Source organism: Venturia canescens, chromosome 7 (assembly GCF_019457755.1).
Source record: "Venturia canescens isolate UGA chromosome 7, ASM1945775v1, whole genome shotgun sequence".
Taxonomy (NCBI): Eukaryota; Metazoa; Arthropoda; class Insecta; order Hymenoptera; family Ichneumonidae; genus Venturia; species Venturia canescens.
The window spans coordinates 15,478,563-15,494,514 of NC_057427.1; the positions used below are offsets into that span (position 1 = coordinate 15,478,563).

Genomic DNA, 15,952 nt, shown 5'->3' on the forward strand with positions numbered 1-15,952 from the left:
CTGTACAGTCATTTTTTTTACTCAAAAGTGATGACCTGTACCTTTCAAAAGTTAGGCCAGTTTACAGTTTGGCAATGTTGCATACACTTTAAAGAAAAGTTGGGGAAAAAAAAGACAAAAAACTGCTGAAAGCTCAGTCGAAAACACGAACAGTGACGATCCTAACCTCAAAAAACTGCACAGGAAACAGATTATTATTAATATAATCTCAGCAAATCTCCTAATAAATCTGAAAAAAATTGACATTATTCGGCAAGCCTTGCTCATGTTGCCCAAAAAATTTCATATTTTTAGCATCATTTTTAACGGAGATATCACCGAATGTGTCTTGACTGCCATAAGATTACATGTTATTTGGCCCAAATTGTTATTGATTTTTCTCAGCAACGACGCTCCTAAACTGTCTGAAAATTTAACTGATTTTTTTTTACACTTCACTTTATAAGATGCAATCGGTTTAAAAGCGGTGACATCATTTTCTTTCTAATGCCTCAACTTCCTTAAGCGATTCGCTCCCGCAGAGACTCTTTACAAGAGCCATCGCGTTTCCAATTTTTTCTTTAATTTCTTCGGTTGAAAAAAAAAATAGGTAAATATTTACAATACTTTTGCTAAAAAGCTTGCCAAATCAGTTTTTAAGCATTGTTTTGGGGAGGGGGAAGGTAAACATATTTCATTGAACATTTTTTGTGAGTTTAAAAAAAATCACGAAGGGGAGGGTAGGAAAAGGAAAAGACGAAATAAGAAAGATGTTCCGGGCCTACCCAACGCGATTCCGCACACGCATCGAAATGACTACAGTAGCCGAGAAATTGGAATTTTTCTCATAAAAACAAAATTGTGTTTCATTTCATTGTTTTAGCTTCCCTATTCTTAAAATTAATCGTAGTATATTTTTTTATAAATGTTACACGTCGCCAATGATTTTGGGTCTGTTTTTCATTGATGACAATAGCGAAGAAACTGAAATTTCATTCGGATTTTTTCAAAATTTTTTTTCCCCAGTTTTTGTATCTTTCTCTCTCTAAAAATAACCCTCATTTGGATTTTTCTTCATAATAATGCTGATAAAATTGCAGAACCATTTTTAGAAGTATTGTAAGTATTTAATAAAAAATAATTACACAAGTTTGTGCTTTTTTAAGAAATTTCGTCCGTCTCTTATTCTCAATCGTCAAGAAATGTAGCGAAATTTTTTGAAATAAAAAAAAAATTTGTCCATAAGCAAGGTACATACTCCGTTCGGATATTTGAGAAGCTTTTTTTACTGCAATTTCAATCTAACGCACCTCGATCGCTTTTTTTAAGAAGCAGGTCAAGCTACATAAAGTGCATAAAAACACGAAAGGAAAAAACGAAACTTGCAATACAATGAAAGCTTGGAAAAATCTAAATAAGAGAAAATTTTGAAAGAATTTTTTCATTTTCTTTCGATTTTTGGAAAAAATCTAAAAAATTCAATAAATGAAATAAAAAATTGGCCTAATCTTTGCACTATCCCGTTTCGCCCCGGTCCGCATAGCTTTGGTAAATATCCTTCGGTGTTCCTTCGGAGCTCCAAGAGAGCGCTACCTTCGTAGCGATTGACAATATTCGAGTGCAATGCTCAGTACGAATAAGCCCGTGCGAGTGGCTGGCGCATGAAGGCGTTTGAATGCGGTGGTGATGAAGATGCAACACATGGTCGATAAATTCGGAGACTCGTTGGCCACGGGAGGTTATGGGGGGGGGGGGGGGGGGGGGGGGGGGGGGATAAAAATCGAACGGATCGATGCTGGGGGAAGAGTGAAATTGGATTTTGCCGGCGGGCTTGAATAACTGGAATCGTCGCTCCGGTATCGGGGAGCTAAACTTGGACGAACGCGAATTAACAAGTTTTCCGGGTGCATATGCCGATCGCTCGGACGATCGGCATCGGTCCCTGACCCACGGGTCGGGGGAGGGAGTCTTTTAGTCGAAAGTTTTGAAGCGAAAACCAAGAGAAGTAACGTTTTCCGATGCTGCTGGCCGAACGGAATTCGCGATACAAGTTTATGCACGGCGAGATGCCACGAGACGTTGTGCAATCTGGCCGCGTTCGGCATCGATCGATCGGCGCTTCCTTCCACCCTGAAAGATTTTTCTCTTTCCACCCTCGAATATAAAACGTATTAGTGCGCGCGTAGACTCCGAGCGGTGTTATCCCCGAAGGGATCGCGGGCAAGGGAAAAAGAAAGTTCAGCGAGTGCGGGAAGAAGCGGGGAGAAGACTGCGGAAAGGGGAATTCTCGGCTGTAGCGCGTCTCGAGGCCAGGTGAGCGAAATAACGCTCGGGGAATCGACGGGGAAGAGGATTTTCAAGGGGACCCGGGGAGTAAGCTCGAGCATTCGGTGGGAAAGTTATATTCGTGTGAAAGCTTCCACATGTCTCTGTACACAAATCCTTCGCAACAAGGAGCGAGAGAAAGAGAGGCGCGGGAGAATATGTGACGTAGGTGGACTCCCCGTGCTCGGATACGGAGGAACAATAGTGTTCGAGACCATAGTGGCGAATGGCGGCGCTTCGGTCCGCCGTGCGTTCCGCCAGCTCTCGCCGCATACAACGAGAGAATTCGCTGCCGAGCTCTATACGGAGAGAGGAAGAGAGTTGGCCGAAGGCGACGAACTAGCGCCGCGGGATATGCGCGTCGGGGTCACAAGCACACACTGAACTCACCCTCCCTCGTCCTCCGCCTTCGTCCCAATATGGACGTGGACGAAAGCTCCAACGGCGTATAAGGGATGACGCTGGTGCCCCATCCCTCCTGCGGGGAAGGAAGAGGGGCGGCCTGCTTCCTAGGGATGGCGGCACTGGCGGCGGTGGTTGCGGCAGTGGTGGTGCTCGAACCCTCACCGTGTTGCCCTGAGACTCGAGGTAGGAGGAGAGAAAACGGGAGGGCGAGGAGGACGCTCGGGGTAGACTGTGCTTCGCTGAGCGTGGAATCAATAGGGGGTCACTGGCACCAACAGATACAATCGGCACATTTCGAGTGCAACTCATCAACAGCGGGACGGCACTCGCAGCTCCGTCCAAACACACCGCGCTCTCAACCACTTTTATGCATGAGCCATTTCATGCGCCGAAACATCGCTCTTCCATAACTCTCTCTCTCCTCGTTATCAATTATACAAGTTTGAAGACCTCTCGGAGGCCTGCCTCGAGAGCCATCGTCGTTCAGACTCCTTAACGGATTTTGGGAAGTTTCCATCATCGCTCCTGCGCGGAGCCTCTCGTTTGTTCGTTCAACACGGCGAATGGAAACCAGCTCAAAGAGCCTTGACTTTACTTACGGATTTGGACAATCGCCATTTTCTTGAGCGCAGCTACGAATATCAACTCCCTTTTACGAGCGAGTTCATATATACACGCGTCTTTGGCTCTCGCGCGTCCGGCACGCTCCAAACCTCGTAGACTCCATCTATGATCGCCAGGAAGTATTTTACGGACCCCCCCATCCGGAGGTGCCACGCGGCTGTGTGTTGCTCCACCAAATCATTTGCCAATATTGAACTAGCGCACTTTTAAAAGCCTCCGACGAACACCGCTCGAGCAATTTTCAGTATCAAATGATGGCTCTCGCTACGGAGTAACTCGATCGACGTTCAAACATTTACATTAGCTACGGCTTCGCGCGAATGTTTGGTCACTCATCGGGTTACTGCAGTTACACCAAAGCCTTGTCCCATTATTTGCTCCAAACTTTGTTGAACGGAGAGAACCTACTTTTCGGCAGGCCTGCGCCCAGGACAACTTTCGGCCGAACATTTTCGACGGGAATGCATGACCCCGGCTCTTTGGCCAACTAATTCGATCGGCAGGCTACTTTTTCACCACTCCTTCTCCGCTTTATTCCCTCGCAAGTTTAGAACAATGAAATATTGCCGGACCGACGCACAACCGGCAGAAAAATCCTCAACCACTTTTTCCGCCGTTTCAAACTCCCCCCCGCGCCCCCGAGCGTTTTACGATCGACATCGTAAAACATACCGAGCGAGACTCCACCCGGAGAATCCTTTTACGAGATACGAATGACGATTCTTCAAGCTTCAAGCCTTTTAAACATCAAATACAGACATTTTTCTATTCGGATTTACGGAGGGTGAAAAATTCTCGTTTTCGAATAACCGATGGGCAAGTTTTTTTCCAAGATTCTTCAACTTCGATTGATCAATTCCATTCTAGCGCGCTTCGCGTGGGCGAAGCGCGCTCTCTCGAAAACGAGCTAATTTATTCGTTGATGACGAAACTTTGAACGCCGTTTGCCATCCAGCCTGACGGACTATACGCACGAATTGATCGGTAGATTTCGCGATCGCTGTCACTTTTCTATCGGCATAAGAATATCCGACTCGTGTCAAAACGTCTGGAGGCTCAACGTCGTCGCCGTCGCGGTTATTCCCAAGATTCCAATGCGTTTAACTCGCGCGCGGCTGAGATAGTGAATATTTCAATCCTCATAGGAATCGATTTTCTAAACGTTTCCATTGAAAATTGGCAAACATGAGTTGCGGATGCATCTTTACTTGCGGATCTTTCTGTCACTCGATATTCATGAAAAACCGCAGTAAAATCAGCTCCGTGGACGCTCGAAGCAAACGAAGAAAGCCTCCGTCGGATATTTCAATTCCAGGCAATTTTCGATGACATTTCGTGTCAAAATCGGACTCGAACTCGTTTGTCAAATATCCGCGGTTGCGGTGAAATGGAATTGTTTGACCGAAGTGTGCGAACGCGAGCCTCGCACTCTAACCTCTCCCTAACGGAATTTTAAAAGTTGTAACATCTGGTTGGAGAAAAATAAGTAACTCGAAATTCTTATTTCCGGTTAACTATTTAGCAGATTACGCGTTTAACCGAATATTCCTACTTTGAATTCGATTTACTCAAAAATTTATATTTCCATAGTTTTCATTTCGAATGCAATTTTAACAGACCCTACACAGAGAGAAAAAATTATTGAATTTGAGAACATATGTATTTACTTATCAAATCAAAGTATTGTTTCGATTATTTATTTGTTGAACCAAGACAATCACTGTTGATTTGTTTTTTATTGATTGGATTAATTACATTTACCGCATCAAAAACATTAGATTACTCAAATCTACGAAACGACTTCAATACGAAATTGCTTTTTTCGAAAAAATTATTATCTTGCAATAAATTCATCATTATTTTGTATCTAAAAATATTTTTATTAGAATAGATTTGATTAAATTTTTATTGATTGGATTAATTACATTTACCGCATCAAAAACATTAGATTATTCGAATCTACAAAACGACTTCAATGCGAAATTGCTTTTTTTCGGACAAATTATTTTCTTGCAATAAATTCATCATTATTTTACTCCTATAAATATTTTTAAAGTTCATTATTTTGAATTCAGAGTGGAGAGTAATTGTTTTATAGACAGACCACCAGAAAATAGAGAAGCAAAAAATCGAAAAAAACGATGTTTAAAATTGGAGATCACCGGTCTGAGTAATTGCGACGCGTGTATATTGAGCTCAGCTGCGTTTCTTTATTATGACGCTGAAGTTTCCAACGTTGGAGTCCAACGAAATGATCTAAAAAACTCTCAAATAATTCCAGTAAATCTCCAATCTTGTTCCCTGCCGAATTTCCAATTCGTAATATTTCAAGCCACATCAATAATTCGTGAAATAAAAAAATAATGAATTATGAATCTTTTTTTCGTTCATTTCGTTGAACTCCAACGTTGCAAACTTCAGCGTCGTTCTTTATTTCGATCGGTCGACTTTCTAACGTTTCACTATTTTGACCGTTCGACTTTTTGGTGTTTCAGTATTTCAAGCTCATAGTAATATTGAGTCTTTCCTTATAATATTTTCGAAATAGTGAATATTCACAGCATTGCTGATCGTAGTAATTTATAAATCGAAAGAGTGATGCTCGAATTTTCGGAAAATCGATATTTCAGTCGCGGTTCCACGGGCGCGATTATTGAAGTTCTACTTTATTTATTTTCGACGTTCAAAGCCCCAGTCGAATTAATCTGTCTCCGCGTATTGTCATTCGAAGTTTATGAACTCGAGATTTGACCTCTTCGAAATTTGAGTAATTCTAACATTTCATCCCCACCCACACAGATTTCATTCAGTCTCGCTCATTGTTCGATACCGCATGGAACGCGGACCACAGAAGTAGCGGTGTTGATGTATTTCCACGTATCAATGTAATGCATAAACGTATGCGGCGTTGAGACTCTATATGGAAAGAGCAGCCTCTCTATATCCGCAGCCCACAATTGTATGGCGAAAGCGTGTGGATCGTTTTATCGTTCGCGAGGACTCCCTTGAAACCGCAAAGCTTCGCGCCTTCGTCAAAGAGCTCGAACGAACCAGCCATGTTTCAGGACGGTTTATATCTACCTGCCGAGGCAGCCAATTGAGATCTAATAATGGCCACAAAAGGCTAGCTACGAAGGAGAGAGAAAGAGGGAAGACGCGTGTGGAGTAAGGGAACGAAGGATTTTCCTGGTGCTGGTACTTTTATCACGAGCTATTTTGCCGTTTATCTGCGCTTTGAGGATAAAAATATGAAAGCAGACGAGGATAGCCAAGAGGAATGTCACTAATATAAATTCCATTTATTACAACTCTCTCGAATAAAGTCTCCAATTTTTTCATCCCCGAGTGGCATGTTTTCCTTGATAACTTTCTCATTTGTTTTAATAACTTTGAGGAAATTTGCGGAATCTTCGTATTCCCGAAGATCAAGGAGCTTTCACACGTTGCCAAGTTATTTTTCATACGCTTCGAATCCATGGAGTAGACGACTCTTATCCGAAATTCTTAATCGATCGTCTACCACGACGCTGAAGTTTGCAACGTTCAAGTTCAACGAAATGAACGAATAATAAAAATATTTGTAATTCACCAATTTGTTTATTTCACGAAATATCGATGCAGGTTGAAAAACTACTAATTGCAAATTCGGCAGGAAACGAAATTGGAGACACGCTGGAATTATTAGAGGTTTTTTTAGATCATTTCGTTGGGCTCCAACGTTGCAAACTTCAGCTTCATTCGTCTACCCCGTTCTCCTGGTATTGAATATGAAGAAATGAATCTCTTTTGATAAAGTTTCACGTGAAAAAAAATTCATTCACCAAACAGAATCCCGTTCATTTGGACGAAAAAATGCTGGATTCAACTGTTTTTCGTTTAATTATCCGAATTACTCGAATCCTTCGTAATTTCGTTCAACAAAATTAGATTTTTCATCCCAATGACGAATTTAAGCGTGTGTACATTGCTTACTGATTATTCGTACATTCGTCAACGAAAACGACGAGCTCTCCTCTCCCACAGACCGAACGTCCCACCAGGACGAATCGACATTTTTTTTCAAAAAAAAAAAACTTTGCCGGTGCTTCGCTTCGAAACATTTGAATTTAACCAAAACTCCTTAAGAGTATGGATCAGTCGACTAACCTCACTTGAAATTTTCGAAATCGAAATTCTTTGACACAGTTTGACCGATTAAAAAAAGGCTCTGTCAGCCTACGCAGGACGATGGCAAAAATCGACTGACAGAGCCTTTTTTTAATCGGTCAAACTGTGTCAAAGAATTTCGATTTCGAAATTTGCAGCTATCTCTCTCGCACTCACGGTTGCGATATACCGACTGATCCATCCTCTTAACGACGTTTGATCTTTTTTCGTCCCTTTTGTCTCATTGTTTTATTTAAATAGGATTGAAATTCGAGTTTTATTGAACCGTGCAAATCTCGTGGCCTAATTACTCGTAGAAATTGTGAATATCGAGGCGATTTTTCGCACCGGGAATGAGACATCAAAGGGCCACTCTCAGAAATGTGTGCGCAGCCTCCGATTGCAGGATCGTTGAAAATCAGTGATGTTTCGAGTCCTATAAATAACGAGCAATCAATGAAGTGATAATTAATGAAGCTGCATCAGTGGCTCGTTATCGCTTCGTGAATAATAATAGTCAATGGAAGGGCGTATGCGATTTTAATCGATGCATTTATAATGAGGAAAATGTCGGTCGTTCGGTAAATTCTGATCGCGTAAAGGGAGCTTCGTGGAGAATGCAAGCGAATTCAAATGGACTTCGGGGCCCACGAAAATCGGGCAGTCTCGTCCGTAATGGAAGTTTATATATTTCGAAATGAAATGAGAATTCCGTAATTATTTGATCGAAATTCCTGCTGCATTTATTACCTTAATTAAAGTAACGCGCGATACAATTACGTTGACACATTTCGAGGACTTTTTCCCTGGGAGGTTTTCATGCGAATCCAAATGTTGAGGAAACCGGGACGCGACGCCGTTGGAACATTAATTAAATTCTTTTTCAAGCGGTGTGGTCACCGGTCCGAAGAATCAGACAATTTTCCAGTTAATGAGATCTTTTTCTATTCGCCTTTCACGCCGTTTCTTGGCCGCGCGAGGGAGCAGGGACTAGAATCACATAACTGTTGCCCTCGCAGTCCCCGTTCTCGAATTAAAAACGCTGCGATCTCGTATCGTGTGCCTTGTTTCACAATAACTCAGCACCCGTCCATTAAGATAACACAAAGTTTCGCCCGCTCCCCCGACGCGAATCATGAACGAAGTATTCGTTCATCTCGCCTTCCCACAAATCCTTTCACCGCTGCAATAATGTTCTCGGAAAAGCTGCTTTTCAGTTATTTAACCATGAAAAATTCTCCGACATCCATTAACGTGCGAGCGACTCCGGTCTGCTGCACTACTTTTCCGTCGTTTCTCCCTCCGTTGCCGGAACAACAGTCGCATTGTTTGCTGCTCGAGAAGCTTCCGCGACCACTCGACGAAGGTACGAAAATTATTCCGAACTTGAAATATTCATTTCAAGTTTCGAGTTCCCTCGTCGAAGAACGTCGATATTCCAAAAGATTCTTTGGAGCCTCAGAGAAAAAAAGTATCTCGCGAGCCCTTTCGAGTCACCCGTCGAATCTGCTTTCCCTGAACTCGCGATCCGAGCAAGCTTTCTTCGCTTTGTGAGTCAGGAGTCGTCAAGCCTTTTCTCGCATCGCAGCGCGAAAAAAGAAATTCTCTGATTTCTTTGGGGGGTCGAAAAGTATGCCAGAGCGGAGACTAAAAGTCTCGCTGACACGCGAACGACATTTTCACCGAGTTTTTTCTCCCCTTTCTCCGCCGTACGTAATGTACAGAGCCCGATGTATGAGAGCAGATGAAAGAATATTATGTACGAGGCGGCGTTACGCGGTAAATTGCAACGAGAGCTGACGGTCGATATGCTTTAAATTGTACACGTTACTGGCTACCTTTATATACGCGCACATGTATACACATAAACGTATACGAATGTCGTGTATTTATTAATTCATCGCCGTTTCTGCATACGAAACATTTCCCGTTGATATTTTCTGCCCAGGTTACCCGACGCTGAAAAGTAGCGAGGAGCATCGAAAATCATGGTGAAAAGTGGGTGATTTATTAACGCTGCAAGCTTCGCTCGCCGCTCGACCGGAAGTCGCGCGCTTGCGAATGGAACAATCGTGTCACTTGCCCTCGAGGAACTTTTCGAGCGGACTCTACATTTTTATTAAAGGCTTTCCAAATATTATAATTGACAAGCCGTTCGAGGTCACATCTCCGGGTTGTGACGTAACAGTCGTTGGGGGTGTAATCCATCCCACTTACTTTGGAAGGCGACAAATGGTTGGAAAAATGTAAAAAAAAATAAAAATAAAAATAACAATGCTACAGTGCATTTTCAACCCTTGAGAAACGACCATGACGATTTTATTATATTCGTGCAATTTTTCATATGTTGTGCCCGCGAAAACCGGCTCGTGGATGGGTGATTTAAGGGGGCATTTCCAAACGAGCCGAACTCCGGCTCATTACTTTAAAACGAGTTAACGATAAGTTTATTTAGAAAAGAGATTTTAAAGCCGAGGTGCGGTGTTGCCTCGAGACCAATGACTGCGACTGTGTGGCGCTGAAGTTTGCAACGTTCGAGTCCATCGAAATGATCTAAAAAAAACTCTCCAATAATTTCAGTTATTCTCCAATTTCGTTCCCTGCCGAACTTGCAATTCGTAGTCTTTCAACCTGCTCTGATACTTCGTGAAATAAACAAATTAGTGAATTACAAGTGTTTTTTTCCTTCATTTCGTTGGATTCCAACGTTGCATACTTCAGCGTCGTCCGAGTGTTAATTAATTTGGTAGTGAATTGTCGACAGTCGCAAACTGGCGATTCGGGCTTTGTCTTGTCTTTCTATAAGTCGATTAAAATGCTCTAGATTAGCCCCATCTATGATTGGTTTTAGAATACTTTTCGAGTGATCGGCGTTTAAATGCCTCGTCATATGCTCGTAGAGTGCGCAATTCCAGGGTTAATGAGCTAACGCTCCCTGATCAAGAATCGTCGTTCAGCGACGTTAGCAGTTTAGCAATTTAACAGTTAATAATTAAGAAATTAGAACAGTTAGTTATCTAGCAATGTTTCTAGTAAATTATCATGTACTTATGCCAATTTTTGTTGCTAAAAAATATTTTTTTTAAATCTCGAAAAAATGACTTTTTCACAAAAAATTATGTAGAAATCGTAATTTTCAATAAAAGATAAAAATTGAATCAGTTTGTAAGCCTGAAATATCATGCTTCCGGATGGGAATGATTAAATTTGCGACCGTTCCAAAAAGTATATTTATTTTAACATCTGAAGGCTTTTTTCAGAAAAAATAACAAGCAAATTTTTTCGCATTGATACACTATTGCATAAATATTATTGAAAATGTTTTTAAAATATTTCTAAATTAGAAGAAATTTAAAAAAAGTCTTCAAAAAATGGTCCTCGATCTCCGGTTATATGCCATCTTGCAATTTTATAATTTAGTAATTTTGAAAAAAAAAAAAAAAAATTCCCGACTTGAGAATAACTTTGTTTTTTTTACCTACTGTAGCAAAATATCGGAAAAATAAATAAAAACGTGCTTCGAAATTCGTTTTTTACACTTTAGTCACACGAGGTTGTAGGCACCCCAGATTTTTACAAGCTCTCATTTCTATGGCTTCCAAAACTGAAGAAACGAGCCCTTCCACCAAACAATAACGACGAGGCTCTCTAGAAGCGAGGGGTGAATTTCACCCCGGCCGAAATTCAGTCCGTGTAACCATTAACCCTACACCTCATGTGCCTTTTTTCATACCCTCAACCTCATGACCGGGGTTTGAACGCACCCCACTCTTTTTCTGCTTATAAATCCGGTCCTACGATGCTAAACTGACTTTATCCTACACCATTTTCTTCGTTTTTTTATAACGAAAAGAATGATGTACGATAAAACTAATTTCAATTGAATTTATATATTAAAAAATCCGTCGATAATCAGTCGATAATATCGCTTGTTAGGACGGGAGCGTAGTTTGAAGTTCGCGTGGGGTGTGCTCACACCCCAGTCATGCGTTCTAGGGTTAAGGGTAAATCGAAAAAAAACGCCGAATCCAAGTAAATGGAAAAGAAATGTCGACTGTGGAGTTCTCGAGACGAGCATACGCGCGACTTTGGGCTGAATAAGATTCCGGGCGTACGAATGACGAAAGTAGAAACTGGATTTCCATCGGTTTTGCCTTTTGTGCAGCAAACAACTAACTTTTTTCTAGTCGTATTGAGGCGGTTGATTTTCTCGTTGAGGTGACCTTTTTTCCATGGCGAGTGCGAGCGAGAAAATGTTTATTTTAAGGGCACTCGAGGATGAAAGTTCAGGTGAAATAGTACTAACGGTGCGGCGAATGTTTATGCAAAATGGTAAAAGGTCACGCGGAAAAAAGAATACGATCTTGCGATCCCAGGGCGCAAATTGTCTCGGAGTCAAGCACCGGGTCAAGTAGGAGCGAGTTTTTTTGCTCCTCCGAATCTCTACTTGTGAAGATGTATGCGCATAATAATACAAAGGAAATGAATTCTTTCGGAATTTTAATGGCCCCCTTCCGAGGCCTATTTTTTCTTCGGCTTCCGATCGAGCTCGGTGCGAGTATAAACATGGCTTTAAGAGTGACACTGGAAGCGAAGCGCGAAGGAGGAAACAACGAAAAACAGTCGAGTACGTGACCGCACAAGTGTTGAACGAGATAGCATCGCTCCTTTGTCCGGTCAAGGGCTCCACTTGTTTTCAAACTCTTTTGTAAAGCTTACTGGATCATTGGCGAGTTTACGAATCCATCGATTTGAATAAACATTTTTTCACAACTCGAACACACTTTTTTATTTCACCGGAATCGGACTTGTTTTCAGCAACGAGGACGATCGGAAGATTTCTGGGACGAGCGCTGTTCCGATACACTGCCGCGAATCTTTCGAACTAATCGAATTTTTCATTCCACCCGGAGATTCAGCGAGCTTAGAGCTTCGCTGAGAGCGCTTGGAAAATGTCACGCTGTGGGATCCGGCCGTGCGTGCGTCCCGAAAGAACGATCAAACGGATCGGAATATTCGTCGAAAGTGAGTGGCAAAATGATAATTTTTATTCGGGCTTATTAAAACACGGTGCCCTTACGTCTCGGGGAGATTTCACTTTTAATCATTTCTGCGACGCTTCGAAAAAACGTCGGAAGCACGCAAGGCGCGTTGCTCGAAAATACCGCAAATTCGTCGAACCCGCGGAGACGAGCGTTTCCTCGAAATGGACATGGACAAGTGGCTCGCTTCTAGAATCTCCTTCGATCCCCTTTCTCCAGAGGTCGGTATCGTTGATCAGTGTACCGTCAGTCGATAAACCAATGGTTCATGAAAACCGAACTTTTCTACTTGGAACTCGAACCAAGTCGAGGGCAGGCCAAAATTCGAGAAATGAGGATTTTTCGCCTCATCCGATTCCGCCTGGAGGCTGAAAATACCCTTTCAATGAAAGCACTTGGAAAAGTTGGATGAAAAGAAAAAAAAAAGTTTTGAAAGTTGTTCGAATCGAATTAATTTTTGACGAAGTATCCTTGAAATGCGTAACAGCTCAAAAATAATTGGTTGCCTCCCGTTTCCCGAAATACCCTCGTTTCGACCGCGTTTTTATCGCGTCGCGTAAACATTATTTTATTTCATACTAAAGTAAAATGAGTGTCGTAATGTTCGTTCGTACTTTCGAAGCGTCATCAGTAGTAAAGAGTTTACGCTAAAAATAAAATAGTCGCGGTACAAAAAGTCATGAGCACGAGATGATTTTTGTGAATAAAATAGCAACTGCGCGGACAATGTTGTCGAACAAGGGTGGCCCGTTGTCTCGAGCGTTGGGAAGACTCACCGAGGCTATGAGTCATTGAAGAGAAACACTATGGGTGCCCCCCATATAACCGTGGCAAGTGCGCTCCCGGCGAAGCAGCCACCCTAACGTGATTAATTCTGCAGCAAGGGCAAACCATATAAACGTAGTCGAGGAGCTTACAGTCTCGAAATTCGTGAGTCATAAAAACGTGACCTTTCGCAGAGCCATTTTTTATTTCGACTTCAACAGCGCAGAGAACGAGCCCGAAATAACTAAAGTCCGAGAAAAGTATCCGCCGTTGAGTAAATATTTTTTTTACTCGTTAAGCGGAGTCTCAATCTCGTTATTCCTTTGAGACTCGAAAACGGGTGTAATTAGATCGATGCGAATCGCTGATCTCAACGACGAACTTAATATTTTATTTTCCATTTGGAGAAGCAGCGCGTCAATAGTACTATTAATAATTCAATGAGCACTCATCGCGCGAATAGATTATGCGTTCAGAGCGAAATATACGATTCGATACATACAGGCGTGCGATTGAGTTTCACAGGTACGTACAAGCGATGTTCAAAGTAGAAAATTTTCGGACGGTAACGAAAAAATTGCTTTTTCCTCGTTCAGCGGGCTTCTTGAATCGGCGTGAGCACTGTAGCCATCCTTTAAGGAGGGTGGATCGCGACGTCACAATGCTACCATGCTAAACCATGTTGAATACATTAAAAATTTCAAAATTATAAGAATTTAATAAAATTTGGTAAATCTATTTTTTAAAAGGATATTAAAAAATATACATTTTTTTAGATTTTTCTACCACATAGCTCTCGAGTAATTGAACACTAAAGCTCACGCGTATAAGCATAGAGTTTACACAGTTACGCAACTTGTGCATGAGAACTTCGATTTAACGTTCAATTATTCGATAACCATGTGGTAAAAAAATTTGAAAAAAATTGTCTTTGTATACTTGATGCGAAAGAATGTTATCACGAAATTTGATCAAATTCTCATTATTTTGATTTAGCGATGCACCCTCCTTAATGGCTACTTTCCATCCGCATTAAGTAAAAGTCAACCGCGTGAAAAAGTGGAATCGATTTTTTTCATTCAACGAAAAATTTGTGACATTTGGATTAGCTAATTTTTGCATTTACCAAATTTAACTTGGGAACATTGAAATACGAATTTGTGCACTTGTTTGTCCTTTCAAATGTCATGGTCAGAGTATCACGGTTTTCGGCAGCAACATCGATATTTTAATGAACTAAATGAAAAATATAAAGTCGCTCAACAGCTAGGCGGAAATAATTTTTTAAATGACGCTGAACTGTGCAACAATAAAAAAGATGAGAATGCCGATACGTCTCGTCGCTCGTTTTCGGGACGGTCGAGTCGAAAATTCAACCCCTATGACGGGGGTGTTTCGGGAAGAATTTTTCGATCAAACTTGGCACGTCTTCCTTTTTTGACCTCATGAAACGATTCGTGAAATAAAAAATATGAGAATGCTGATACGAAAAACTTTATGAAATTTTCGAAATTTCAACCCCTATTACGGGGGTGTTCCGGGAAGAATATTTCGATCAAATTTGGCAAGTCTTCTTTTTTCGATCACTAAAAGCGATTCGTACAATAAAAAAAATGAGAATCAAATTTTGTTTTTAATTTCAATATCGTTGAAGCCCAACGTTGGAAACTTCAGCGACATTTCATATCGTTGGACGACTCCCGTTGCAAACGTTCAGATCGATTTTCCAAATATTTTGAGAATTATCCCCATGTAAGGTTAACCCCACAATCGCTTCGTGGATTCGAAGCTTTTGGGAAACGATAAAAAGCCATTGCGCCTTGGAATTATCAAAAAAGTGAAATTTCGCAAATTCTGTCCCATGTCGCGTTGAAATCGCGTGGAAAAGACTTATTGTCACCTCAATTACATCCTTTTCCTCACAGTCTTATGACACATGCAGTAAATATCATGATTTCACACTAAATATCGATGTCTTAAGATTTCATAACATAACAATCAGAAGTCGAACGCTTTAAAATGGAAACACCAAGCCAATGTGAAAATTCTCAGACATAATTGGGGTCATAAATCAAGGAAAAAATAACAGAGCTACAGAGGGCGTAAGAATTTTCGAAAAACTTCTGTGCGACAAGTCAGGGGTATCGGGCTATTTATTAGTGTAGTGTCCGAAGTGTGAACATAGCAATAAACGGTGAAAGATTTAGTGCACGGTGCACCATGGTTAATTAAGGTATAACTGGATGAATAGCTCGAGAAAAAATTATATCTGATTGGAATTTCCGTACTTCGTGATAAAAATAAAAAACTGAAAAAACTCAACAACATTTGGAAAGCTATGAACAACAATTATCAATAATAATATTTCCCAAAAGTTAATAACAAATTGTTTAAACAATTCATTATTCAGTAATTTTGCGGTGACCTATTGTTTTTTTTTACGAATGAAATGTGTGTTTTTTTCCGAACGCTCATGAATTTTTTCAGGATTTTCGTGGATTTTTGAAATTTCTTGTAAAAATTTTGAAAAATTTGAATTTTGGATACGTTTTAGAAGTCATATTTACCATCGGTTCTGAAAAGTCTCAAGGTTACTGAATCAAAAATGTACAAATAGAGTCACTTAAAAAATTTAAAAAAGGGAATTTCAAAAATCCACGAAAATT

At 41.0% G+C, this 15,952-nt stretch overlaps 1 protein-coding gene across 10 annotated transcripts in view; it reads right to left on the bottom strand.

Moving 5' to 3' along the window:
- Window positions 1–15,952, bottom strand: part of LOC122414090 (uncharacterized) — a 63,164-nt gene that overhangs the window by 45,358 nt on the left and 1,854 nt on the right. The gene's annotated exons all lie outside the window — the stretch shown is intronic.